This window comes from Chinchilla lanigera, unplaced genomic scaffold, assembly GCF_000276665.1.
Source record: "Chinchilla lanigera isolate Chin_1 unplaced genomic scaffold, ChiLan1.0 scaffold00073, whole genome shotgun sequence".
NCBI classification, from domain to species: domain Eukaryota; kingdom Metazoa; phylum Chordata; class Mammalia; order Rodentia; family Chinchillidae; genus Chinchilla; species Chinchilla lanigera.
The window spans coordinates 2583544-2611460 of record NW_004955474.1 but is presented as its reverse complement, the minus strand read 5'-3'; the positions used below and the strand labels follow the sequence as shown (position 1 = coordinate 2611460).

Sequence of the window (27917 nt, the reverse complement as noted above, 5' to 3'; positions counted from 1 at the left end):
CCTGGTGAACTTGGTCTTGGGTGGGCTGAGCCAGTTGCTCTAGGAAAGAGCTGGCACCTCCGGGGGCTCTTAGCCCTGCACATGACTGGCAGCCAGAGGGCTGCAGAGGATCCCAGAGCCCTGCGGGGTTCAGCAGAGGAGCCCCAGGAGGTGTGGCGTGGCTGAAGAGCTTCAGCCCCTGCCGGGGCGATGAGGTCTGGCTGTGAGCGCCACAGCAGGGCACTGCCAGGGCTGGGCTGTGACACAGCTGAGAGGCAGAGGTGTGCAGCGCTCAGTGGTGTCACACCAGGGGCGAGAGCCGCTGGCACCGAGGCTGGGCTGCCAGCACGAAGGCAGCAGACTGGTGATGGGGTCCCCCCGAACTGAGCAGGGGCCCTCAGCTGCTGCGGCGTCTTGGGAGCAGGGACAGGGGCCATCGCCCCTCTTAGAGGCCTCTGAGGAAGAGGGTGACGAGGGTGAGAGTTGTCCGCTGCTTCAGCAACTGGTCCACATTTAATTTCCATCTCATTTGTGGCTAATGATCCACCCTAGCGGTGACAGAGGAGCAGGGGGTGAATACAGAGAACTCCTGCGGAGAAAGTTGGAGAAGTTAGGAGTGATGATTAGTTGATAGGTACTGTAGGGAGGATTCGGTAGTAGGATGAAACATCCATGTTAAAGCACTTCTTTCTCGTGTGTGTGGGGGCAGTACTTAACATTGAACTCACAGAGTGCTTAACTACATCGCCAGCCTTTTTTATTTTAGTTTGAGACAAAGTCTCACTAAGCCTTGGCTGGCTTCAAACTTGTAATCCTTCTGCCTCAGCCTCCTGAGTAGCTGGAAGTTTTTTTTTTTCCACTGTTACTTTAAGTCCAGGCCTTGTACATTCTAGGCAAGCAGATAAGCATCTTAGCATGAGCTATACTCACAGCCCTTTATTCACATAGTCTTAAACATGTTTTGATAAAGTCCCAGTAGAACAGCTGTGTTAGCATTGTCACTATGACAAAATACCTGAGGAAATCACCTTAAAAGAAGGAAAGGTGTATTTTTGGGTCCTAGCCTCAAAGAGTACAGTCTATGGCCTCTTGGTCCTTTTGCTTTTGTTGTAGAGTTCAGGACCAGACCAGAAGAAGACAGGGCACCAGAGGCACTTTGGAAGGCAGACAGCTTTATTATGCTAGAGGACTGAGGGACACCAAGATCCAAATTACCAGCCTCATTCTGAGATTACTAATTGTTTATGTAGGTTTTCAGAAGGAAGTACAAAAGGCAGCTAACATTACATTCTATAGTTGGCTACGCATGTCTTTGCCATTAATTTCTAGGCAGGATTTACTCTTACAGGAACTAATGAGGTTACTATTGTACAACATGGGGAAGAATCAATCATTGTCTGAGACCAGGCAGTGGTGTCCTTGAGGCAATAACTCTCTGGGACTTAACAGTAAGAAAAACATCACTGTCTGGCTAAGCTGCATTTATCTTGCAGCTGGCTCTGGGAGCCCTATGGCTTGTGAGGTTTTGCAGCTCTCTAATTATGAGAACCAACTGTGTTTCCCAGTCTCATCCTTGAACAGCGTTAGAAATATGCTGGTGTTAGAAATGTAGGATTAAATTTTTCATTATATTTAAAATAGCCCCTACACTTTGAGCTTGTTACAGCGTAGGAGGTCACAGTAGGGACACCTGGGGGGAGGGGGACCTCTTCATCTCACAGCAGCTGAGAAGCAGATCTCACCGCCCTGTCATGGGTCTCCCCCAGCGTCCTCGCCGCACCCCTAGGGGACCCCAGGCCGGCATCCGAGTTTTCACACAGGGGCCTTAGGGAGGTATTTGAGACCCGAACTGTAGGAACAGGAGATGTTAAAAGATGAAAGCCAAACAAACTCTTCCTAAGTGAGTGGCGCTTCTACTTATCAAAAGTTGTGGGGCTCCCGGAGGGTGGGCCCCCAACGCATGGGGAGCATCGGGCGGGGAGCGCTGGTCTTTGGACCGGCGACTCACTCCCGGCCTGGTCGTTACCTGGAAGGAGTGCTTCCGGCACACAGGGAGCTGCGGGTGGGTAGCGCCAGTCTTGGGGCTGGCTAGCTTCCTGCCTGGTGGCTCCCGGAGGGTGGGCCCCCAGCGCATGGGGAGCCATGCAGCGGCGAGTGCTATTACGCGCCGGCCCTTAGGCCGGCCGCTGCCACTCAATTCAGATCTATCATGACACAGAGAAACAGTGACACAATTGGACCACCATGCACCGACTGCAGTTGCCTACACACGGATGTGTGTGAACCATTGAAACTTTGAACAACCCCTGGGAATACATGCCATACAATGGGCCACTCTTGCTCCTGCCATTGGGAACCAGAAAGGTCCAGAGCCAGTGGAGGAGCAGCTGCTGAACAAGGACTCAGAGAACATGAGAATGCAAACTAAGCCCACGGAGTCAGAGGTCCAGTGGACTGGGGTCATGAGAGCCGCTTGGAAGCTGTAAACCAGAAGGACCTTGCACAATACCTGCAGAGACTCATTGGAAGCCATTCTTCCCCTGACAGTACAGGCTGTGGTGGAGCTCTGGAGAAGTCTGCAGCAGGATTCCTGCTGCCTGCGCCGACAGTTGGGGAGAGGACACTAACTGGTTGTGGGGTCCCAAAGCAATGGGAAGCTGGAGAGAAAAAGCTACAAAGAATGGCTTTCACCCCAGATAGCTCACTTGAGATGTTAGTAAGAATTGCCTCCTCAGTATTCTATAGCCATGATGAGGAGGAGGCCAAGGAGAGAAAACAAAGAGACCGAGAAAAAGCAGCTGCTTTTGCTGCACCACTAAGAGAAACAGATCCCAGGTCTGATTCCTGGGGCTCCAAGAAGAACTCGACAACTGCATTCATCTGCTACCACTGTTAAAAGCCAGGCCACCTCAAGAGGAACTGCCCTAAGAGGCCCCATGGGCCATGCCCTGGATGCAAAGGAGACCACTGGAGATTGGTCTGCCCTCTGAGGTGGAGGACCCAGAGCTCAGACCCATGCTACCAGTTACTCCAACAGGAATGAGAGGGCTTGGGGCATGGTCTGCCTTCTCCCTCTGGCCAGACCGTCATCTCCATCGAGGAGTCCTGGGTAATCATGACTATGGAGGAACAAGAAAACAGCCTGTTGCTAGACACAGGTGCAAGTCTCTTGGTCCTCCTTTTCAATCCTGGCCTTCCTTCCAGCCATCATACCTCAGTGAAAGGAGTCACTGGTGAGGAGGTAATATGCTATTTTTGACAACCCTTAGGCTGTAACTACTTATTAGATCCTTCTTGCATATCTCTGTCTTCCTGAGAAACCACTTTGAAGATACCACCATGTATTACAGCAGCCATTGATAGTTTCCTAATCTATCCATAACTGGGTAAAGTTTGTAATGCTCCTATCCTATTTCATAAATGGATGTATGTTTATTATTATGTGTTTCCTACAACAACCATTGAGAAGAGTTAATGATTTTTCAATAGGTCACTCATGTATAGCTCTATTTATTTTCTTTAGAAGCCACTTTGAAGATACCAAAGTATAGCACAACAACTCTTGATAATGTCCTACCTCTTTTGTCTCTCACTATTATTTGTCTATTTGTTTTCCTGAGAAACTATTTTGTAGATAATAATATGTAAAATGATAACCATTGATAATTTCCTACCATTTTGTCTGTAATTTGCTAAGTCCCCCCTATTATTATGTTATCCTTCTTTTACTCTATAAAAAAAAAAAAAAAGTTGTGGATCCATTTGTCACTGCTGAGGAACTGACACGGGCAATCCTATCCCATCCTGAACCACGAAACTATGTTAGCTGCTTGGGAACCCCTGGGGTCCTAAAGTACAGAATCTGTGAGGCAGTCCTTCCTTACAGAAAGAAAGAGATGAATGTAGACGCATGACTTAAATCGTTTACCATAAAACTGCCAAGTTACAACTGTGCATGTACATTAAGCTCTCCGTTCTAAGGCTTGAACTGTCTTCTAGAAGTCAGGAAAATTAACTTCATATATTCTGTTTGTTTTGCTTTCTTTTTCAAATGCAATGATGCTCAAAACAGTGTGTTGCTGTTACAGCTTGGGTCTCACGCAGTCATAGTGTAGCAGAAAAACCAACATCAATCCAAATGTATTGAGGAATTAGAAGGCAATTTTCATTATGCTAGCCGGCTGGGGAACCCAGAGGTTCAAATCACCAGCCCAGAGTCAGCTTTGAGCTCAGTTTAAATATGGTTTGCAAGCGGGAAGTACAAAGGTGATAGCAGGTTATTGCATGATTGGTTACATGGAATACAGGAATTATGTCATATTTTGTCAGGCAAGTTTACTTAAAAGGAATTGTTTAACATTCTGGGCAAGAGGGGAAGGGGTGTGAGTGGAGCAAGTAGAGTTAAAAGGGTCCTTGACTGGGCCAGTCTGTCCTGGATGTGAATCACTGAAGCAAATTGGAAATAAAACATATTTTTCTAACTAAGGAAAACACAAACTGGACACAGGCAAGTTGGCCCAGTGCATAATCGAAGAGAAGTAGACAGTCAAGGCTGACTATCTATGTGACAGCCAGCATGAGCATAGTCCTAGGCTATGCACTGATATCTAATTTTTGCTATAATATGCCTACAAGTCTGCTATTCTATACTGCTCTTACAATAGGCAGGGATTTTTCAGAGATGGCTGGATCTAGAGTATGTGATGCTGGTGTTGATTCATGGTGCAATGCTAGGCTCACGAGTATTAGGATTAAGAGTGTGAGTGCTGCCTACCGTAAGTAGCCCGGATAAGATATGAGGGACAGAAAGAGCTGTGGTGGCCCCTTGTTGCTTTGCTACCTTCTGCCCCCCATAAACTGTTTCTCCTCCGCCATGCCACCCTGCACTGTTCCAGCCAATTATGGACTGAAATCTCTACAAACTGTGAGCTAAATAAACCTTTCCTCCTTTAACTTTGGGTGTTGGGTATTTTGTTCCAGCAAGGAGAAGAGTAACTACAACAGTGGCATATTTTTAAAGTATTCTCTTTCCATATACTGATAACAAGAATTAGAGGGAAACAGAACACTGTATTGAGCAATCTGGTTAGAAACTATGACTGAACACTTTGAGGACTCTCTCAATCTGTAAAGTGCTAGCGTTCAATTTATTACTTAAACAAATGAAAAATTGATAAATATCATTGTATGATGTGACAGCTTTGGTGCTGGGGATCAAACCCAGGGCCTTACACATGCTAAGCAAGTACTCCGCCATGACTTTACCTCTCCCGGCCCACTCTGAATGTTTTTATCCTGTCCCTGATGTTTTGAAATATATAGAAATCAGGGAGTGGTTGAACATAGCTAAGTAACAAAAGCATTACTAAAACATCATTTGCGTGGTGAGAACACACAACCCTTTACATTTTTAAGACTCCCATATATTGTCATTAACTACAGTCAGCTTGCTGCATAATAGAATTGTAATGATGTTTCCTTTCACTACTTCTCCTCAAATGACCATACTGTCCTCTGGTAAAGACCATTTTACTCTCCACTTTTACGATCTCAAGATTTTTAGGTTCTACATATAAGTAAGATCAGGTAGTGTTTGTCTTTTTGTGACTAGCTTATTTCACTTAATGTCTCCTGGCTTTATTCATGTTGTGCTGAGTGGCGAGGTTTCGTTTTTAAGGTTGTATAGTATTCCATTGTGTGTACATACCACGTTTTCCCTACCCATTAATTTGCTGATGGACACAGGTTGACTCCACACCCTGGAAATTGTGAACACTGCTGTAGTGAAAGTGGAAGGATGAATGTCTTCCACACACTGATTTTCATTTCCTTCTGAAATAAACCCCATGGTGGAATCGCGGAACCATATGATAGATCTAGTTTTCATTTTTTTTTGTTTTTGTTTATTTGTTTGTTTTTTCTTCCGGTACCAAGAATCAAACTCACGACCTTGCTAGACAGGCGCTGTGCCCCTGAACTAAATCCCCAGCCCCTAGTTTCCATTTTTTGAGAAATCTCTATACTGTTTTCCATAAAGGTTGTACTAATTGACATTTTTACCAGTGAGGTGTAAGAGTTTCTTTTTCTCTACAACCTCACCAAAGTGTAACTATTTTGGAAAATGCCATAGCCAGTACATTTTAAGAAGACTCATGTGAAGTATTTGTAGTGTCTGAATATTTTTTTTGCCAAAAAGTGGTCTAAAGTAGGTAAGAAATATTGCTAATTTGCACCTCTGAAGGATATTTGCAATTCAGTCTGGTTTTAAAACTTCTATTTAGGACTGGGGATATAGCTCAGCAGCACAGCACCTTGCTTAGTAAGTGCAAGGTCCTGAGTTCAAAACCACTATGGGGGCTGGGGATTTAGCTCAGCGGCAAAAGCGCCTGCCTGGCAAGCGCAAGGTCGTGAGTTCGGTTCCCGGTACCGGAGAAAAACCAAAAAAAAAAAACAAAAACCAACCACTATGGTGAATGCTTAAAACTCCTATTTAAATTTATTATGTACGCATGCCTATAATCCCAGCACTTGGGAGGCTGGGACAGGAGGATCACTATGAGTTCAAGGCTACCCTGGGCTACATAGTGAGTTTAAGACCAACCATCAAGGCCAACTACATAGCAAGACCCTGTCTCAAAAAAAAACCCCTAAACTTATTATGTATTTTTAAATTTCCTCTGGTTGCCAGTCAATAACTCACTAATTCTAGAGCTGTGTATCTGTGTGGCTTCTCATCTCTCAGAGGAAGAATTCCATCCATGAGGCCACATGGAGCTTCTGCTCCTCCCCACAGTCTGCCTTTGAATACCTTCCTACTGGAATAACCCATCATGGGAGGTGTGTAGAATGGCAGAGAAGTGGGCTCAAGAAAATAACTTTTGGAGTTAGATAAGCCTGGCTTTGAGTCCAGACCACACCAGGGTGAGTGAGTTCTTCATCTCTTTTCATTTTAGTTCTTTAAAAAGACAGTGTGGAGACAGAAGAAACGGCTAACCGCTTGGGGCATAGTACCCCAGAAGTGGCTAGGCAGGACCAGTTCATCAAAGGCTGTCGTGTTACAGAAATAGCTCAGCTCTGCTCTGTGTTCAGGGTGACCTCCCTGGGAATTCACGGACCATTACTCTGAGTGAAAATCAGAAACTAGGAATCCAACCTAAGGTTTATAGACAAGTAAAGGAGAGGACATTTTCAGGTGTCAGCAGAACACACAGGCTGGGGGTTTAGCTCAGCGGCACAGCGCCTGCCTGGCAAGTGCGAGGTCATGAGTTCGATTCCTGGTACCAGAAAAAAACCAAAACCAAAACCAAAAAAAAAAAGAACACACAAAAATAGGTGGGAGGGAGCTGTAACGAGAAATCAACACCACGCTAAACTGTGGAGGTGAGAGAGGACCTCTGTGGCACAAGTAATAGAACAAGCTCTATTCCTAGTCTGCTTGAGTCAAATTCCAGCTTCAGTGTTTACCAGCTGCGCTATCTGGGGCAGGTTATGCAACCTCTCTGGGCCTTAGTTTATTTATCTATCAAATGGGATAAATAAGAACAGCTGAACAAGTTGTCAAGATGATTCCTTGTGTTAGGATTCATAAAATGCTTAGAATAGTGGCCGGCAGACAGCAAAAACGACCTAAGCATTTGTCCTATAGGTAAGTATATCTGTATTCCTAGTATTTTAAAACAAATCCACATTTAGATGTTTAGGGTAATTTAACATGAAATGAATTCCCCAGCACTTTTGGTGTAGAACATAGGGCATAGAAAAGTAATAGAAGAATTGGCCTGTGAGATTTTTTTTTTTCCCTATAGAGAATACTTCCCGGTCCTTGTCACAGCCTGGGAAGTTTATATTTGTAATTTCATGGAAAAGTGATTGGAATTCTAGTGAGTTAAATCCAATCTATCACCTCCAGCGCAACCCATGGTGAGAATAAAGAAACTAAAGCATATTTATAGTTATGAGGAGCCAAGGGGTCCTAAGTTCAGCTAGGATAATGATAAACCAGAACAAGGGCCTCAGCCCAGGGCTGAACCCAGGTTTCATTAATTCATGAAGAAGGGAGTGGCTTGAGGATGAGTGACTGTGAGAATCTCAGAGAAACAAGTGAGTGCTGTGAGCTGGGCTAGGTAGGAGGCCTGAAATCACCTCTGCAATATGCAGAGAGAAGGACATGCAGAAAGAGTACTCTGCCTGACACAACTGAGGTACTATCTAATGTTTTGGGGTTGGTGCTTCAGCTCTGCTGTGTAATCTTTCAAGCCGCAGGAAGGCACAGCCTCTACCTCGAGGCTGATCCCAGCCAACAGCGTGGAGCACTGGCTTTTCCTCCCGGCTCACACAAGGGAACAACAGGGAGTCCGAGGAAACACACCCGCCGTCTTCAAAAACTACCATCAGCACCTCGGCTGGACTGATATGCATTGCTTAAAGCCAATTGAGGGGATAAGGAAAAGGCCTAGCCAGCTCTGCACATGGCAGTACATGGAAATAGGGTCAGGTTCAGCCAAAATGGAGACAATTGCTCCTCCCTCAAGGAGAGTCTCCCAGGTGGTCCTCCACATTTCCCCTTCCTCCTGCTCAGAAGACAGGAGGGACAAACACGAACAGAAGATCCTGGTTCTGAGAAGGGCGCGCTGCGGCTGGTTCCCGTACTCTTTCCTAAATTTGGACCACCTGGAACTATTTTACCTTTTATGCTTTCCATGTTGTGAATTCTCTTAGAATGTCTTTAAGGTAAAGCTTTTCACTAGTGTCACTTTCTCTGGGACATTTTCAGCCCCTTTGTAGCCCTGCTTTCCTCATTTATGCCAAAAGGTTGTCTTACAGTTGCCAAATCATTGCATAGCACTGACTATGGTTGAAAGGTATTTCTTCAAAATACTGAAATCTGTTAGTCTGAAATTCCAATGTGAGGCCCAGTTTTACTCTTTAAGAATATGTAGAGCAATCAAAAGCCCTTTTCTGCGTGATGCCCTTCAGATATTCTATTTGGTTACTTTTCTTTCATTGCTGAGACAAAATACCCGAAGCCCAACATTAAGGAAGGAAAGGTTTATTCAGCTCACAGTTTGTGGAGGGTTCGGTCCATACTTGGCTGGCTCCAAGGCAGAGCGGCACATGGCAAAGGGCAACAGTTCATGGTAGTGGAAGACAGCAAAAGCAGCAAGAGCAAAAGGGAGGAGCAGCAGGAAGCAAGTCTCTTTCCCTCCCTTATGTTGTATGCAGGCTGCCTGCCCTGGGTTGGGTGTAGTTCTCACACCCATAATCCCAGCATTGGATGATGAATCAATAATAAATTCTTGAAGCCATGGCTGCATGAGGCTTTAGGGGGACATCCAGACACAAATCATAACATATTCCAGGGTAGCAGTCGTGTATATCCGGGTCCTTGTGTCTTCCTACTGAACATTTCTGACCCTACTGGACAAGCTGTCCCCACAGTGCTGGTAACATAATTTTCATTTTCAAATCGCTAGCAGATTCCCCACCCTTGGTCTATTTTTCCCTTGTCACTGCTATATAATCAAACTGTCAGACAGATCAGGAAAATTTCAGAGCCCTGCTCTTCAGCTGATTCAAGAATAGCAGTTTTGTAATCTGCTTAGGATGGCGACTTCCTTTTTGCTCTTCCATCTGGCCGACCCTAACAGGGCTCTTTTGGAAATGATCCCGAAACTGTTTTAAGGACTGAAACAAAATTACAAAGACTAAATTCAAATAAAGACATGTATAAGACCCAATTTGGACCATCTGAGAATCTTTTTTCGGCACTCTCGCTTCAGGGATCGTTCTTGGATCGTTAGGGTTTCAGGAGTTGGAACTTTGCAGAAAGACCTGTTAGACTTTGCATAGTGCTTGCATTTAGTTAATGTGGCTATTTAGGCCTCTAAGGCCATAAACAACATCTGCATCAACATCTGCATGCTCTCTCTTTGTATCTTGAGTCCAGCAAGGAGAACACAGAGTCCTTAGCTAAGGCAGTAGGAGCTGATCCTACCACAGGGAGGTGTGAGGCAAGTGATGTCCGGGTGCCAGTGACAGGGTAGAGACCGGAAGTGGGGGCCGGACTCTGTGGAGTATGTACAGAGAGCCGAGTATCAAACCTGGGGAGAGGTGGGATTTCTTAGGTGAGCTGCCTGTATGTCAAAATACCCTGGGGAACTTCAGACATTATTGATCAGGAAGACATAAACACATGACCTGGTCACCTCCTGCGGCTCTGTTTCAAGGCTGTAGCTTTTCACTCTGGAGGAGCGGGGAGGAGGGTATGGGGAGGCCCTTGGACTTGACTTTTTATGGTAGTTTGTTGTTTAGATTGCTATTGGAGCAATGTCTGTCCTTCAGTGGATCCCGCTTTCCCAGTTGTGTTCCCCGCCACCTGTTGCATCTCTCACAGCAAAGGGCCTGTGAATGTTCAGGACTTCTCATGTGGGAGTCTTTCCCAGGTCTCACTCATGAGTAGTCACGGTGTTGGAATGTGAGTGGTGGCGCTTTTCCCTTGGACTCTGGTAAGCGTTTTGTGCCAGGAGCAATGCACCGATGCCTTTGAGGCTGTGCGCGCGGCCGGTGCTGGTCACTTGCCCTCCTTTCTGCAGGTCAGTGGTGCTTCCTACCCACGGCTCCAGTCCTCCTCTCCCATCCCCACCCTCTTCTACTGCATCTCTCCTGTCAATCAAAAAACTACACAAATTAAATTTAGCAGAGTTTCTTTGAGCAGAGACTGATGCATGACTTTGGCAGTCTGCAGAACCAGAGCAATTCGGAGAGCTCAACCCAGCTTGATGGGCAGGCAGTATTTATAGACAGAATAGAGAAGTGACGTAAGGGAAGATGTCTTCGGCTGGTCACTTCCTGAGAGTTTTAAAAAAGACAGAAGGGAAGTCCAACTTCTGTCTCCACACAGGGCTTTTTACCCATCCTCAGACCCTCGGAATTTCCCAGTTCCACCCCGGAGGCAGACGCGGCCTTTCTTCTAAAGGCTCCGGGACTTCTGGCAAACCCCTCAGACCCGCTTCATTAACACTGGAAAACCAGATCAGGAAAGGCCCTACAGTGGCAGGAACTTAGTGTCAGTTCCTGGGCAGAAGTGATATTTCATCTTTACTTTTGTAGTCTAGTTCATTTTAAGTCGATTTCACCAAATAGCTTCCAGTCCAATCTGGAATAACTGATACAGGCTGAGACAGAGAGAGACTTCAGCCTTGACTCGAGTATTGCTGACTCAGCAATGTTTTCTACGCGGCCTTCCTTTTTCCTGGGACTTTAATTTGATGAAGAGCTCAGCTAGGGTCATTCAGGGATTTTTTAATTGCAGCGTAAATCAAAGCTGGCTGATGCCCAGCCCCGCTCCTTGGACATTCTCCTTGCTTTTGCTTATTCCTATTGAAGCAGAGTGAAGAGGAAGAGGATGAAGAGGATGAAGAGAAAGGTTCTAGAATGACGATTTCATCTTAGAAGAAGGAGAAGAGGGAAGACGGACGGGGTAGCGGGTGCCCAGTTGAGAGCTTCCCCATGCTGTGTGGAGCAGCAGCTCCCAGGCTGAGCCTGGCTCTGTGAAGCCGAATCTTACAGAGCAGCACTTTCTCCATTGTGAGCACAAAGGCGAGGCAGAGTGACTTGGCCTTGTGGTGCATGCAGCACCGCCAGACGCTGGACACGGCAAACGCTGAGAAACAGCTCTCAACCCCACAGCACAGAAGGCACGAACAGCTAAGCAAATCTTGCTGATAAAAATACACCACCCATGACCTACCAGATGAAATAGGGTCACACAGACAGGATGTATCTAAGTTTCAGCAAGAAAACCAGGCCTGTGAGCTTACTGGACACCCCAGACCAACACTCGGTGCAGCCCCGTGCCTGGATCACAGAAGGGAGGGACTCATGCCAGGTGTGGAGTGTCACACTGGCCTGTCATCTCTTTGGACCACCTGGGGATGGGGATGCATTATGAGCGTCACCGGCTACCAGCTCCAGCTCTGTCCCCTGGCTTTTTTTTTTTTTTTTTGGTAGCCTAGACTGGCCTCAAACTCATGCAGATCTCCCTACCTTGGGCTCCCGAGTGCTGGGATTACAGGAGTGTGTCACCATGCTGTCCCTGGCTTTACCTCAGCTCAGGCTCCCTGCTTGGCTGTCTGCTGGAACAGTCTACCATCCCGAGGGCAGTGTTATGGTGTGTGTCTGGATGTCCCCCAAAGCCTCAGGCAGGCATGGGGCTGGCTTTTAGAGTTTATGACTGATCCATGATGCAATGCTGGGATTATGGGTGTGAGTGCTACACCTGTCCTGAGGCAGGTAGTTTGCATATGTAAGGGAGAGAAAGAGGCTGCTTATTGCCGCCCCTCCTCTGTTTTGCTCTTGCTGCTCTTGCTGTCTTCCACAGCCATGAACTGTTGCCCCCTGCCATGTGCCACTCTGCCTTGGAGCCAGCCAAGTATGCAAAACCTCCACAAATTGTGAGCTACATAAACCTTTCCTTCCTTAATTTTGAGAGTCAGGTATTTTGTCTCAGCAATGAGAGAAAAGTAGCCAAGACAGGCAGAATGGAGGCCTGGAGGCTCACGGTGCTGGAGAGGTCAGTGTCTGTCTCTTAGAGGCACAGATCCATGAAGTGCATGTTACAGAGCAGTGTGCAGAGGGCACAAGCCATGAATGGGCTGTGCTTACAAGGAAATGTGCATTTTTCACCTTAATTCTTTTATTAGCTTTTGAGAAAAGTAAAGGTAGTTCTGTCATTTTGTTTGTTCCATTATTTCTTTCTTGAAGCATCATTTTGTTTTACTTATTTTGTCAAAATTTAAAGATAGCTTTTTATTTGCAGTGCTTGAGAATGTCCTGAGCCATTTTTCCTGGCATGGTATTAAATCCATCACAGATGGGATTTCAAAGAGTCATTTGCCCGAGATTTCTGAAATAATACAACTCCAATTATTGTGCCAAAAACATTCTGTTGAGCTCTCACTCGCTTTGAATATTTTACAAACATTTAACATAGATTGCTTTCCCTGCCTTTAAAGCTGTGAATCTGTACTAGTTCCCTTTAAGGGAGGAAGGGGAACAGGAGCACAAACCCTTCTGCAGCATGACTCAGTCCCCCCACAAACACAACCTGCGTGAACATTAGAAATGGCCCCAGAGACCAGGCACAGCCCAGGCCTGTTCAGTGGGTCACTGTAGACCCAGCCTAAGCGCTCTAGGCCTTCCTGGGTGTCTTTGTTCCAGGGTCATGAACTGTACGTATTTTCCCCTGATGACTTACTCCTTTGTTCTTCCTTGAGAGTCACGAGAGTGCCTAAGTTAGCCAGGGTCTATCCCACCCTCCTCCTCCTCTTACATAAAGTAGATATGGCCAAATACTTTACATTTTATTAATAATGCTTGACAAATATATCATTTTCTAATCAGTTACCTTTCATAACAATTTTTATCAGAGAAATACATCTTTCTTGTTTGTGATTTGTTTGTTTGTTTGTTTTGGTTCGGTTTTCCCTGAGACATAGGGTCTCACTATGTAGTTCAGGCTGGGCTTGAACTCACTGTGTAGCCCAGGGTGGCTTTGAATTCATGGGGAGCCTCCTGCCTCAGCCTCTCGAGTGCTGGGATTACAGGTGTGTGCCACCACACCTGGCTGAAATACATATTTTTAGACGCAAAGGATTGTGACAAAAAGCAGTATCCTTGCTACATTCCTCCACCATCATCCTTATCCCCAGAAGAAACATGTATTTGCTACAAGTTTCTAAATAACACATTTCTAAATATACTGCTCATTCTCAGGGTGCTTGTTTTGGTTTTGCATATTCCAAATCAGTTCGTACAGCGTAGACATTCTACACTTCCAATATCTGCTCTCCAAACTCAGTTTTTCACCTTCTACCCTCCCAATACACTTAGGATTCTTTTTTCTTACATACACACTCACAGTTTACCCTATCATGACCATGTACGTGTTACGGTTTGTATCCAGAAGTCCCCAAAAGCCTCATGAGCTCAGAGGTGGGGCTTTGGGGCAGGAACCAGATCACGGGTGCGACACTGCCTTGGTGCACGAATTGGTTTAGCGTAGTTCAGGGTGTGGACGATGGACTTTTGGAAGATGGAAGACCCAGCCTGGCTGTGGGTGGCACCAGGCTTGTGCTCTGGATGGAATAAAAATGGAAGGAAGGAAGTCTCCCTGCTTCCAGCTGACCAGTGCCTTGAGCTTCTTGTCCTGTGCCAGGCCTCTCTGCCACACCACCCTGCTTTGGGGTCAGCCGCTACGGACTGAAACCTCCACAAACCGTGGACCAAAATAAACCTTTCCTCCTTTAATTTGTAGGTGATGGGTATTATGTCACAGAGACAAGAAAGTTACTAAGACAATAATGTATTCACCAGGGAACAGTATATTGTACTAGGATTACCTTTCCTTTCCTGTACAATTTCTCCCAAGAGTTAATTGTTGATATTTTTCTTACCTTATTCTGTTTTTCACCCATGCTTTATTTATAATACCTGATAGCAGGGTAAATCTCTTCTTGTTTTATATAGGTATCAGATCTGCTTCTCTCTCTGTCTCTTTCTCTGTGTCTGTCTCTGTCTGTCTGTTTTTCTGTCTCTGTCTGTCTGTCTGTCTGTCTTTCTCCTGTGCTCATGTTCTTTCTGTAAACCCCACTGCCTGGAGCCCTCACCTTACCTTCTGATTCATCTGAGATTGGTTGATTTCTAGCTCCCATGCCCAGTTCTCACCCTGGAATTTCCTTGAGCTGGATTTTTTTCCCCTAGACCCTGCATTTTTTTTTCAGTTTACTTTTAATCAGAAATCATCTTCTCGGGGCTGGGGATTTAGCTTAGCAGCACAGCGCCTGCCTGGCAAGCACAAGGTTGTGAGTTCTGTTCCCGGTACTGGAAAAAAAACCAAAAAAAAAGAAATCATCCTCTCAAACCTTTTTTTTGAGACAAGGTCTCGATGTGCAGTGTAGTCTGGCCTTCAATTCACTGTGTAGAGCAAGCTGGCCTCAAACTCATGGCAGCGATGCTCCTGCCTCAGCCTCCTGAGTGCTGGAATTCCAGGCATCACCTCGCCCGGCTCAAAGCTTCTTGAGAAAGGGCATACGATAGGTAAAAATTTTTAAATTTAAGATACCTGCAAATGACTCTACCCTCACATTGGTTAGTAGTTTGACTGAAAAATCCAAGCTAGGAAGAAAATAATTTCCTATAGGATTGTGAAGACAGCTTGCCATTGTCTTCTACCTTCCAGGGTGAATGTTGAGAAATTTATTTTTTAGGAGCTTTTCATCATTTCTAGTATTCTGAAAATTCATGACGATATCCTTCCCTGTCAGCCCTTCTCATCACACCCGACATGCAGTGAGCTCTTTCTATCTAAAAATTTATAACCTGCATCTCAGACTGAACTGTGTGAGATCAGTGATTTTGTTGTCACTGCTGAATTCTCATCGCCTAGATTGGGGTCTCGCATATAATGAGTTCTCAGCAAAGAGTAAACAACTGCATTCACAACTAGATGAATAGGTTTTCTTAAAGTGATAATTCTTTGCTAATTTCCTTTTTTTTTTTTTTTTTTTGTCTTTTTGAGACAGGGTCTCGCTATGCAGTTCAGGAGGTTGGACTTGAGCTCACTTTGTAGCCCCGACTGGTCTCAAACTCACAATGATTCTCCTGCTTCAGCCTCCCGAGTGCTGGGATTACAGGCGTATGCCACCACGCCTGGGATTCCTCCCTATTTTCTTCTACTTTCACTTCCAAAACTCCTCTGATTTTATCTCTCATTTCTTTCATTTTAAATCTTCTTTTTTTGGTTTGTTTTACTTTCTGTGAAGTTTCCTTGGCTTTGTTATATAAACTTTTTTTTTTTCTTTCCAGTACAGAGAATTGAACTCACAACCTTGCTCTTGCCAGGCAGGCACTGTGCCATTGAGCGAAATCCCCAGTCCCTTGTATAAACTTCTTATTGCATTTCTACTGTCTGTAATACCATGTCTAAACTTCCCATATTTCTCACTGTCTTTTGTTTCTGTTCTTTTTATAAAATAAAGTGAGCTGCTTGGATGATTTCTCAAGTTCTTCTATTCACGTGTTTCTACCAAATTGATGCCTTCTAATTCATATATGGTTGAGACTGGGACAGCTTTTTGGAAAAAATAGTATAATTTATTAAATATTTTCTACATTTGAAAAAATAAAACAGCACATACAGTGTGATCAAAATGTATGGTGAATGTCTACATTTTAAAAACTTTATTCCAGGAGAAGACACATTGCCAATAATCTGCCTCAAAATACTCCCCTCTCACAGGATAGCTAGGATAATTGTACTACTAATATCTGTTGGTTTATTGAAAGGAACTGTTAATGTGTAATTGTTCGATTAATCTTACATGCCTATATCTGGTTATACATGCAACCATTTTGAAGATGACATTATGTAATACAACAAGCACTGTTAATATTCTATCACCATGTTTTGAAATTCTGTATCATTTTTATTGTTCCCTATGCTGTTTTATGTATTTGTTTTTGTTATTTTGCTTTTTTAAAATGAAAAACAAAATTTACATGTATATATACAAGGATAGCTGGAATAGGTGTATTGCTGAATACATCTGTATTACTGTGTTGTCTGTGGTTTATTGAAAGGAACAGTCAATGCTTAAAATTTTCTTTTTTCTTGACCAACTTTGCATGCTTGAATCTGGTAATCAGATGACTGATCTGAAAACAACAATATGCAGTGTAAGAACCATTGTTGAACTCCTATCATCTTGTATAGTGAAGCTCTGCATCCTTTCCAATGTTTATTATTATTATTATTATTACTTGTTACTGTCTTTGCTTGTATGATCAATCTTACATTCTTACATCTGGTGCACTGAGCAACTTTGTTGAAGATAACAATATGTAATGTAGCAACCACTGTTAATTCCTATCCTTTTGTTTTGAGGTCATGTATCGTTTTTGTGTTGTTTTGATTTTGTTTTCATTGTTGTTTTGTCAGTTTTTTTAATTTTTAAAATAAAAATTTTCCCCCTCCCCCCCTTTTTTTTCTTTTTTTTTGTTTTTTTTTTCCAGTGCCGGGAATCGAACTCACAACCTTGTGCTTGCCGGGCAGGCACTGTGCTGCTGAGCTACATCCCCAGCCCCTCCCCTCTCCCTTTGAACACACTTATCCTATCATTCTTGTTCAATATATCAAGCATTCTGAAAGTCTCCTGTGAGTGTCTCTATATGGTATGTTAAAAAATACACCGAATACTGCTGCCACGTGCTATCCAGCAGGAAGGCACGCTGGTTAAAATGTGAGTGTGTCCTCATCCACCTCACTCACGAGATCTGTCACTGAGAGACTCCTGGTCTTCCCCAGAGTCAAAACGACCTTGAAAGGGAAATATTTTGAATGGATGCAGGACATCGAGACAGCCACGACAGCCCAACTAGACACTCAGGAAAGAGGACTTCCAGAACTGCTTCAGAAAGTGGCAAGAACGATAGGATAAGTGCCTTCAAGGCAACGGGGAGGATTTTGAGGGTTAATGGCAGTGTATCTTTTACTGTAATAATTTTTGAAAACTTTTAATGCTCATGGTATTTTTATCATACTTCATATTGTCTTGCTGTAAGAGTATCTTACACAGCATCTCACATCTTTGAGGATAATAACATTTGTTTGCTTGTTTTACTTTGATTTGCTCAAATGCTGGGTGCAACGAGCTAATTTCACACCTGTTTGGTTTGCCCCTCTGCTTCGCTGAGATGTGTACTCTCGTTTTACAGATTTTCTTCTCTGCTCTAGTCTTTCATTCTTTATACCATGACTTTATATTGTTTAAAGAACTGCCACTTTAAGGAGTTGTTTGAGGCAATGGTAGTAAGTATATGTTTTAGTCTACAACAAGAATTTCCCACTATGTTTTAAAGTGAAAAAATTAAAAGCACTTAGGATTAGGTAGTTTTCCAAAAAGATTTGAACATAGCATGGGAAAATACTCTTCAACTCTCATGAATTAGGTCAATGGTGTTATTTTTATTTAGATAATAACATACAGTGCCTCAGTAAACTGCCCGAGCATAGAAAACATTTGTTATAAGTGTCAAGAGTTACATCTTGGATTTTGTTTAAAAATTCTAATGAAATTTTTGAAGATTTAGACCACCCATGAGGCAACATTTGCAAAAATCCCCAAGGCAAGGTCATGGTAAGGGCTTGTCTCCCTGAAATGAGTAGAGTAGTAAAACAAACAAACAAACAAAAAACAAAGAACATCTCCAAAATATCCTCCCACAAATACTAATCGTAGAAACAACAGCTCACAGGCGTATTGGCAGTGCTTTCATTTCAGATTGGACATTTGGTGGCAGCCCATTTTACTGCCTCTGGGCGGAGCTGTCTGCAAGGAGTTTGGCCAGTCAGCTGTCGCTGGTAAGAGCCAAAAAACCAGCGCACCACTGAACCAGCCCTCCAGACCTGCCTCCTCCTGCCCCACTATGGGCTTGTTCTCTAGGTCTGCCACCCCTCTCCTCTATCTCTCTGCTTCTTTTTTTGCCTTTTAGGAATTGTCTTAGTTTACCCTCTCATTTTAATAAAGCAAAACCTTCAGATAATTCCTAAGAAAGGGTCCACAGGAAGTCAAGAAACTTCTTTTTCTCTTGTGCTGATATTGCAAGGTTGCATCTCTGCAAATGTCTTCCTTTAACTTATATTTCTTTGATAATTTTCTTGGAACTCTCGTTTTAAAATTATACCTCCTAAGAATTTGGTAGGTATTGTTTCCTAGTCTTCAAGCTTCCCAATTCTGCTACTGTCAAGAGATATGATACCATTATTCCCCAAGCCCTTTGCATGTGGCCTCATTTCTCCTTTCTAGAACATTCTGAGGTCATCTTCTATGTGTAAGTGTCATATTTTCTTTACCTATGCATCCTGGTATGTTTAGGTTAAAAAACATCCTCTTTAATGCCTTTTAAAAATAATCTCTTTAAACATGGAAATAGTTAATAGTTCAGCTGTTCCTGGGATGGATTCAGTCTTGCTCTGGTAGGGAGTCACAGCACTAGAGGGACCCCTACCTCCACAGGCTGCTTCTGCGATTGCTGGGTGCGGCTTGATTAAATAAGGGAGAGTGCAATTAATGAGAGACAAAGTCAGAGTTGACAAAAGGCAGAGTTTCTGGCATCTTCTATGTACAGTGTCATGTCATCTGCAAATAAAGATAGTATAACTTCTTCCTTTTCTATCATTATTTCTTTTATCTCTCTCTTGGCTAATTGCTCTGGCTAATGTTTCCAGAACTATATTGAAAAGGAGTGGTGACAGTGGACATCCTTGTCTTGTTCCTGATTTTAGAGTGAAAGCTTTCAGTTTTGTCCATTTAGTATGAGGTTGGCTGTTGCTTTGCCATAGATGGCTTTTATCACAGTGAGGTAAAGACCATCTATTCCAATGTTCTGTAGGGTTTTTTATCACGAACAAATGTTTGACTTTACCAAAAGTTTTTTCTGCATCTATTGAAATAATCATGTGGTTTTTGTCTTTGGCTCTGTTGATGTGGTGTATTACATTTATTGATTTGTATATGTTGAATCATCCCTGTATCTTTCCTTTGCATCATCTTGCAGCTTTTGAATTGTTATTTCCTACCTGATCGTGGTGTATAATCTTCTTGATGATTTGCTGTATTCTGTTTGCTAGTATTTTATTGAGGATATTTGCATCTATGTTCATTCAGGAGAATGGCCTGTAGTTTTCTTTTTTGGTTGGGCCTTTCTCTGGTTTTTGTAATACTTGTCTCCAGAAATGAGTTAGGGAGAATTACTTCCCTCTGAATTTCATTGAAGACTTTGAGGAGTATTGGCATTAAATTGTCACTAACATTTTTGTAGAATTCAGCTGTGAATTCCTCAGGACCTGAGCTTTTCTTTGTTGGTAAGTTTTTAATTATGTTTTCAATTTCATTAACTCATATTGGGTTATTCAGAATTTTTATATCTTCTTGATTCAATTTTGGTAATTCATATGTATGTAAGAATCTGTCCATTTCTTCTGTGTTTTCCATCCTATGAGATCAAGATTTTTGAAGTAGGTATTGATGATCTTCTGAATTTCTAGAGGATCTGTAGTGATTTCACCCTTTTCATTCCTTATTGTATAAATTTGAGTTTTTTCTTTCCTTTTTTTGATAAGTTTGGCTATGGGTTTATCAATTTTATTTATTCTTTCAAAGAACAAACTCTTTGATTCATTAATTCTTTGTGTTGTTTTCTTAGTCTCAATTGAGTTAATTTCTGCTGTGATCATTGACTTTCCTCCTCTTCTTTGGGTTTCACTTGCTCTTCTTTTTCTAGAAGCTTGAGGTACAGCATTATTTTCCTGATGTTTGAGTTCATTGCTATAAATTCCCCTCTGAGGACTGCTTCCATTGCATCCCACAGATTCTGGTAAGTTGTGTTTGCATTTTGTTTGATTGTAGATGTTAAAGTTCTGCTTTGATTTCATCTGTGACCTATTGGTTGTTCAGGAGGGTATTATTTAATTTCCATGTGTTTATGGAGTTTTTGAGGTTTCTTTTGTCATTCATTTCTAATTTCATTGCACAGATGATATGCATGGGATACTTTCAATTCCTTTGCATTTACTTAAGCATGTTCTATGTGCTAGTATGTGGTCTATTTTAGAGAATGTCCTGTGTGCAGCTGAGAAGTATGTGTATTCTGATGTTGGGTGGAACACTCTGGAAAGGTCTATTAAATCCATTTGTTCACAAGTTTGGTTCAGTTGTTATTTCTTTGCTGATTTTTTGTCTAGGTGGTTTATCTCTTTGTGACAATGGGGTGTTAAGGTACTCCATTTCAATTGTGTAATTGATTATTTGATTTTCCATGTACATTAATATTTCTCTTATATAGTTGAGGGCTCCGATATTTGGTGCATAGCTATTTGTGATTGTTATCTCTTCTTCTTGCAGTTTTTTCCTAACAAGTATGTAGTGACCTTCTTTATCTCTTCTGGTCATTCTTGGTTTGAAGTTCACATTGTCTGCAAGCAATAGCTACCCCTGCTTTTTTCTCGGTTATCATCACATCAAGTATTATTTTCCGTTCTTTGCCTTTCAGTCTATGAATTTCCTTTTGAGTTAAATGTGTTTCTTGTATGGCATATTGTTGGATTTTGTTTCGTGATCCACTCTGCCAGTCTGTGTCTTTTGATTGGTGAATTGAGGCCATTTACATTGATGGTTATAACTGATATGTATTGGCTTACCTTTGTCATGTTATTTTCCTGCTGTTTGTTCCCTACTTTTTCCTTCTGTTTAATTGCTTCCCCTGCTTGGTGGTTTTTTTCTGTGGTTGTTCCTGGAATTGTGGTCATTTTTATCTCTTTCTAGAATATTTTTCAGCACTCTTTGTAGGGTTGGTCTGGTGGTCATGAAGTTCTTCATTTGTTCTTTGTCATGGAAGCATCTTATTTCTCCATTAATTTTAAAAGATAGTTTTGCTGCGTACATCAATCTGGTTGGAATCTGTTTACTTTAGGGACTTGAAATACGTCACTCCAAGTTCTTGACTTGATGGTTTGTGTGGGGAAGTCTGCCATGATTCTGATGGGCTTTCCTTTACAGGTGTTTTCTGTTTCTTTTCTCTAACACATTTTAATAGTCTGTTCTTTTTCTGAATTTCTGGGATCTTGATTATTATATGTCTGGGTGTAGATTTATTTTCATTAAGGCTAATTGGAATTCCATATGTCTCACTTTTTTGTGTGTCAGATTCTTTTCCCATGCTTGTGAAATTCTCTGCTATTCTGCGAATAATTTTTTTGTCATTTGTGTTGATTCCCGCTTTTTCACTGATACCTATCAGTCTTATATTGCTCTTCTTTGCATCATCTGGCAGCTGTTGAATTGTTATTTCCTGTTTCCTTGTTATTTTTAAGAGATCTTTCCTTTCGTGCTCACTAGATGCAATGCTGTCTTCAAGGTCTGAAAGTCTATCTTTAGTTTCACTCAAGTGGTTTTGCCAGCTTTCAATGGAAGTTTTAATTTCCTGGATATCTCTTTGAATCTGTTTCATGCATTCTAATTCTTTCCTATATTGTTCATTTGAGGTTTCCATCATTTTCCTATACTCCTCTGGTTTTTTTTTTTTTAACCTATATCTTCTTTATATGTGCTGAGCTATTTTTTCATTGTGGTTGCCATTTTTTTTTTTTTTTTTTTTGTCTTTTTGAGACAGGGTCTCACTATGCAGTTCAGGCTGGCATTGAGCTCACTTTTGCAACCCAGGCTGGTCTCGAACTTGCAATGATCCTCCTGCCTCAGCCTCCTGAGTGCTGGGATTACAGGTGTGCACCACCATGCCTGGCTGCCATTTCTTTTTTTACCTGAGAGATTATTTCAGATCTGACTTCCTCTATAGCCTCATAGAGTTGTTTCTTTACTTCAGTTCCTATCATTTCAGAAACCTCAGGTGTGTGGCTTTCAATTTCTTCTATGGTGATGTCTCCTAGACTTGTTCTGTGTGGGCTGGAGGTCTGAGATAGTATTTTGCTCCTTTATCTTGATATTTTCTATTTCCAAAAGAAATTTTTATTTTGTTTTCTGTAATTATCCTTGTGAGTTTTGCTAGTAGGTAGCTATATCACTAGTATCAAGACCTCTCTAGGAAAAGTCTGTTATTCAGGGATATCTTTTGTGTGTCAGAGATTCTTGGTTTGTGTCTGTCCCAAGATCTACCTTCCCAGTTAATTGAGAGTGGGATGTTGGTTTCTGTTTGGCTCTGTCCTCAGTCTTTATGCATAGGGTTACTGTGAGGTTATTACCCCAGAGCTTCCCAACATTGTTACCCAAGGGAGAACCACTTATTACAACAGAGATGACATATTAGCTGCAGTAGTTCAGTTAGAAGTAGTGATAGCATCAAGCAAAATTTCAAAATTAACAAACTGTGGTAATTAATCATAAATTAGGAGTTTGTATGCAAAGTGTTTGCCCTTGGTAGAGTGGACTTACCCAGGGTTCCTCTGGCCAAGCCTGTTGCCCGGTTCCAGGCACTTCCCACCATGTAGGGTGATGGGCCAGGCACCAGGTTCCTCTGACCAAGCTGGTTGCTGAGTCCCAGGCACTTCCTCCACTTGCTGCCCTTCCCACAGTCGCATGTCTCTAATTTTGATGACATTTATCTATAAGCCAACTTACGTTGCAGACAAATGTTTCAAAAATGAAAAAATGCAAAAAGAAGAAAAATGGTTGAGCTCAAATTAAAGCAGCTATTTACAGACAGACACACAAATACATATAGGACAATTTGTTTATAAAATCAGAGTGCACTCAAATGTATTTGGCCAACTTGAATTATAATAAGTCTTTTATAGTTGTTTGTAACTATAAATAGATTAATCTGAACTTTTTGTAAGTCAGTTAACAGAGATCTCTTGTAACAAGAATCAGGAGTAAAACATTTTACAGTGGTAAAAGCAAAGACAGTTTATAAGATGGGCCCTAGAACAAATAGGTCTTTGTGACATTTCGAGTTTTCTGTCCAGTCACTTATGTAAATTTCTTTACTGCAGTGCTGGCTAGGCTCTATTAAATCACTCTGAAAATATGTATCTCTATTACACTGAAGAAACTTACTGATTAAAATCTGTACCCATTGTCTCTCATTAGAAGTCAATGACTTAAGCATAACGTCATAATATCACATCTCCTCACTCTAGTATATAGGTCTGAGCAAGTCCCAAAAAGACGTCAATGTACTTATCAGGATCACCTGAAAACTCTCCCAGTCGTTGCTTGATCTGTTTTAGGTTACTGATAGAAAAGGGGCACATGATCATGACTAGTTCTAATTTTTTTTTGGAGACAGGGTCTTGCTATAAAGTTAATAATTTATACAAACACAACTCATTTAATATTCTAGTAATAGTTTTTTAAAAAAATCCTTTACAGTAAAGGGTTAATAGTGGTGACTTACCAGGTCTGCAAATGGGTTTATTTATGTGACTTAGTTCAGGCTGGCCTTGAGCTCACTATGTAGCCCAGGTGGGTCTTGAACTCACCACAATCATTCTACTATAGCCTTCCAAGTGCTAGGATTGTATGCCAGCCCCTAAAAAGAGAGGTTTTTAAGAAAGAGATTACCCCTTGTTTTAACTGTAGTGAAATTACTACTTGTATTGAAAGCCATTACCTTAGCTCTGAGCTACATGTCTCTGGAGTCATCACGTGAGATCTGAACACTGTCCAAACACTCCTAGTAAATCCATCAGGCAGGTGAGAACACTGTGAGTTCAGGCCACGTTGGATGCCAGTTATCAGACACCCCCACTGTAGACTCCAGTCTCCTGCCCTGAGTTATGTCACATGGCAGGAAGAAAGAGCAAGAGACAAAATAGTGGTGTAGCAGGGATCTGGGGTGACCAGTTGTTCACAGGAAACAAAAGGCTGCAAGGCAGCCAGAACCTTGGTATTACTCATTATACCTGAGTCAAGGACGATGCGGGAAGGGCAGTGAGTGTTTTCAGGAACAGTAATGGTGACTGTGGTGGGCTGGTAAGAAGAACAAAGCATTCTTGCAAGACCAAGGACAAGACAGAGGGGCCATAAGGAAGCTGTAGTTTACTACAGTAGTAACTGTAGTTTCCCCAGGTGCCTTATCATCCTCAGAAGGTCTTACCTTGCCCTGTGATCCCACAGCAGTCACCAGCCCTAGGGCTCCCAGCTATGACCAAAAAAGAGTAGGAAGTTTCCACCTTCTAATCTGTCTCAAAGGGCAGGACAAGGATGGCCTTGGTCATCCCATAGACTCAACTTATCATTTGTGGTCCCTACAGGTGTTTCTATAACATAAAAATGGCAATATTAATATTCTAGCTATGAAGCTTTGTTACTTTCTATTATCAACTTCAGAATTTGTGTTTATGTTATTTGAAACCAATCATTACAAAGCATCTTTAGGACTATGAAATAGAACTCTATAATAAAAATGTTAGTGCCCAATTGTAAAAAAATACAGACATATTTATCTGGCACATTCATTCACAGTCATTGTAATTAAAATAGGAGGACATTAATTTGCTTATAGACAAAACAGGGAGGAGTCTGTGTGCTCTTAAACACCATTTGTTCATTGGGATAAACATCTCAAAACAAATAGAGGTTAATATTAAAGATAAAAGGCTTATGACAATGTTAATGACTTCTTCCAGTTTTTGGAGGCACTCCTCATCAATATTCTACTTTTAATTTCTGGCCCCAGTGTCTTAGTTATTTCTCTCATTGGTGAGACAATATACCCAACACTCACAGTTGAAGGAAGAAGGTTTATTTGGTTCACAGTTTGTAGAAGTTTCAGCTCATAGTTGACTGGCTCCAAGGCAGGGTGGCATGGCAGAGGGGTATCACAGAGAAGAAATATTCAAGGCAAGTTAGGGTAGGGAGCAGGCAGCAAGCAAGTGAGCTACAGGCAACAAGAGGCAAGCAATGACAACAGAGGCCTTCTGTCCCTTATATTCTTATCCAGGCTCCTTGCCCTTTGGGTAGGAAGCACTCACACCCTTAATCCTAGCATCACACTGTGAATCAACCCCAGCATCACATCCTTAATTCCAGCATCACACACTCGATCCAGTCACTTCCTAAGAGCTCCACCTATGACCACATGAGGCTTTGGGAGGACATCCAGGTACAAGCCATAACATGCAGCTTGTTGAACAAGGTTATAAAATGAAGCTTAAGGAGGCCCCTAAGGGAATCCGCTTGGAAGACCCTAAAAGGAACTTTACTAGTCATCAGCATTTAAAGTACTGTGGCTCAGAAGACCTAGAAAGATCCACAAACTCTGGGGTGGAAGAGGGATCTGGTCCTACATCAGTGCTTCCCTTATTCCAGAGTTGTGAAAGTTATTTCCTATGTAAAGGTGGACCTGGCTCTTTCAGAGAAATTGGGAAGAAGCACAGCATGTCTGGACAGTGTTTAGTAAGACACAAGTTATTGCATAAGACAAAACTACTTCTCATAATCTTAGTGTGGAAGCTGTCAAGGGGAAAGGTCACTTTTTCTATAAGACATACTTCTTTTAACCAAGGTAGTAAAATACTGCCTCTTAGGACTCCTTCTACTAATACTAGAATACAGACTTAATACAGACTTCATACTGACTATTGTTCTATAACTTTTTCTGAGAAAAACAATTTAAACTTTTAAATAAAGGAATGCTTAGCCAGTGGTGTACTAATGTGTGACACATTATTTCAACATTCAACTGACTGATACTCAAGTCGTTAAGGTCCTAAAAACTCAAAATTTTTCATTGTACTTCTTTTATACTATCCAGGCTCTCATAATTTTTGTGAAACTGAAAATACTCTTCCAAAATCAAACAACTCAAATATGATTCTGATTGACTAACTCAAGCAAAATGTATGTTAGCAGTTTTGAGGACATCCTTGTTATATCTTAAAACCATCCTTTAAATCATGTGAACAAAAATGCACTTGGGTTTATACTTTCTTAATTATTGAATACTTTTATTGTTAGATTAACCCAGTACCACCTAGGTAAACACAAACACAAGTATACACATAGACGTTACATATAACACACACATTCATACTGACATACATAGGACAAAGACTTAAATTGATCCTTTACAAGCTTTTAAAAGGTTCCTCCTTTATTATTAATTTTCTTTTTACAGTCCTCAGCAATACTTAATCCTAAATTTGCATGTCTGAAGGTAGGATTCCTGGTTGTATCAAAGTGAGAAATATACAGCTAGAGGGAGATTGCTTGCCCAGTTAACCTGAGCCTGGATTTCCAGAAGGTTTCCCTTTTCCCCACTTTAACTTATGGGTCTCCTCTTCCGCTTCAGTCTGCCATCGAGTGCATGCTCTTACTTCTGAGCCTAACCACAGCTTCTCACAAGACTTCCAGGATCAAACGATTTCTGGCCAAGAAGCAAAAGTAGAATCATCCCGTTCCTCAATGGATTTGGATGAAGACTGGTAATAAAATCAGGTACAACTCCAAGAGGAGGCACTGGAGGAGGACCAAGCTGGGACTGTAAGGAGCTGCACAAGAGCTGCAGCACATTTACCCTCTCGGAGGTCATGAGATGACACCCTCTTTATCATGGTCAAGACAATATCACCTTATCAAGCTTAAAAAACACCACTGGTCCAACAGTGGAATATACTTAATCAGGAATCTTAAATCTTTTTCTGTGATCAGCACTAATAGACCAACAATAAATATTTGAAACCTTTTAAAAAAAAAAACCTTATGGGTCTTAGTTAGTTTAAAAGCTCCCAAGTTGGTTTTTTGCTTTTTTGATACTGGAAGTTGAACTCAGGACCTCACACTTGCTAGGCAGGGGCTGTGCCAATGAGCTAAATCCCTGGCCCAAGCTCCCAAGTTTTGAGACATTTTCTATTGTGCTAAAATTTAGATATAGCTGTCAGAAGTTTACATATCTTATCCACGCTCAATTGCTAAAGGCCTCTAAGTATAGAAAAAGAAATAAAAAACAATTTACCCACCACTGAAAAAAACATGACAACAAATCATTTGTAGTCCAATTTCTCCATTTCTCTAGTTAAGGAGGGGAGGTGGCCGAGACAAAAATCAATGTGCAGCAAATAGAAGTTTTGACAAATAATTTTGAAGCAGGAGATTAGGGCATGGGCAGGCAGCTGAGCAAGTGGGCATGATCTGTCAATCATGGAGATTCAGGACACATGCAGAAAACCAGCCCAACCCCTGCACCTGGGACCAATCAGAAAAGGCTATCTTCAACTCTGCTCATGAGAAATCTAGTTCTCATGAGTACCAAGTTCTGATAGGACGGACTAGACCTGAGGGGTAGGAGATACCAATGACAGCCTCTGTGGAGGACCACTTGGACAACTCCTTGAAAGAAGGGTAATTATCTCCATTTTGGCTGAA

At 42.1% G+C, this 27917-nt stretch overlaps 1 pseudogene; it reads left to right on the top strand.

Moving 5' to 3' along the window:
• Nucleotides 1-1939: 1939 nt before the first annotated feature.
• Nucleotides 1940-27140, top strand: LOC102029855 (annotated as a pseudogene).
• The last annotated feature ends 777 nt before the right edge of the window (nucleotides 27141-27917 follow it).